Genomic DNA, 1,796 nt, shown 5'->3' on the forward strand with positions numbered 1-1,796 from the left:
ACTGTGCTGAAATCATTTATCAACTCCAGGAGTTTTTTTGTAGAGGCTTTAGGCTGTTCAACATATAGGATCATATTGTTACAGAACGGACTCGACGGAGAAGTGGTCAGCACTCAGAGGGTTAGAGAGTCAGGCATTTTATTACGCGGGTGGGCCCACATGAGCTAGTGAACATGCAGAAAGAGAAATCAATGAGAACTACAAACCACTGTTGAGAGAAATCATCCGAGCCAGAAATGAAAATGGGGTTCAGATTCCTGTACCTCCCTGCCACCAAAAAGCCAAAAATAAATAAATAAATAAATAAAAGAGAGAGAGAGAGAGAAATCAGGGACATTACTATTGATGCTAGAAAAATAAAAAGGATTGTGAGAAAGTAGTATGAATAATATTATACCAATCTCGATGAAATGAGCAAGTTCCTAGAAACACAAAACATACCCTGCAAGGCTAGATCACAGAAAAGAAAATCAGAATAGACCTCTAACTAGTAAGGACATGGAGTCAGTCGTCACAAATCTCCCAACAAAGAAAAGCCCCGGACCTGATGGCTTCATGGGTGAATTCTACCAACCGCTAAAGAATAATACCAAACCTCAAACTTCACCAAAAATGGAACAGGAGGGAACACTTCCTGACTCAGTCTACGTGGCCAGCATCACCCTGATACCAAAGCCAGACAGGGACACTATAAGAAAAAACCACAGAGCAGAATCCCTGATGAGCATAGATGCAAGAATCCCCCACAACATGCTAGCAAGCTAAATTCAGCAGCTCAGCGAAAGGATCAAACACGTGACCAGGTGCGATTTGTTCCTGGGACTCAAGGGCAGTCCGCATAGGAAAATCAGTCGGTATGACTGATACACGGAGGAATGAAGGAGGAAGCAGACATGATCATCCCAGTGGATGCAGAGAAAGCATTTGGCAAAATCCAGCTGTCTTGCATGATAAAAGCACTCCATGTACTGAGAACAGAGGGAAACTATGTCAATATAATTAAAGCCCTTAGGCAAGAAAGAGAAATAAAAGGTCCAAATTGGAAAGGAAGAAGTAAAATTATCCTTGTACACAGATGGTGTGACCTTATATGTGGAAAACCCTAAAGATTTCACACGCACACGAAGAATAGTCAGTCCTGATAGGTGAATTTGGCAAAGTGGGATATAAAGTCAACACATAAAAATCAGTTGCATTTCTACACACTAATAATGAAACGTCTGAAAAGGAAAAAAAAAAGAATAATAGTTAGGAATTAACCGATGTTGTGAAAGGCTTGTGCAATGGACACTATGAGGCGTTACTGAAGGAAATTAAAGATGACACAAGTAACTGGAAACACATCCCATGTTCATTATTGTTTAAACGTCAGTACTACCCAAAACAATCTACAGATTCAACACAATCCCTGTCAGAATGCCAGGGACTTTTGTGGAGTTTTTTTGCAGAAAAAGAAAAACCCATCATGAAATTTATTTGGAATCTCAAGGGGCTCTGAAAAACCAACATAATCTTGAAAAAGAACAAGGCTGGAGGACTCACACTTCCTGATTTCAAAATGTACTACAAACCTACAGTAATCAAAACAGTGGGGTACTGGCCCAAAGACAGACTTTTTTAAAATTTCTTTTTGGCAGCTGGCTGGTATGGGGATCCGAACCCTTGACCTTGGTGTTTTAACTCTGTGCTTCTGACCACCTGAACAAACTGGCAAGCCCTAAGGCAGGCAGCAGAATAGAACTGAGAGCCCAAAAGTAAACCCTTGGCATAGAGATCAAATGATTTTTGGCAAGGGT

Source organism: Galeopterus variegatus, unplaced genomic scaffold (genome assembly GCF_000696425.1).
Source record: "Galeopterus variegatus unplaced genomic scaffold, G_variegatus-3.0.2 Scaffold2290, whole genome shotgun sequence".
In the NCBI taxonomy this organism is placed as follows: Eukaryota; Metazoa; Chordata; class Mammalia; order Dermoptera; family Cynocephalidae; genus Galeopterus; species Galeopterus variegatus.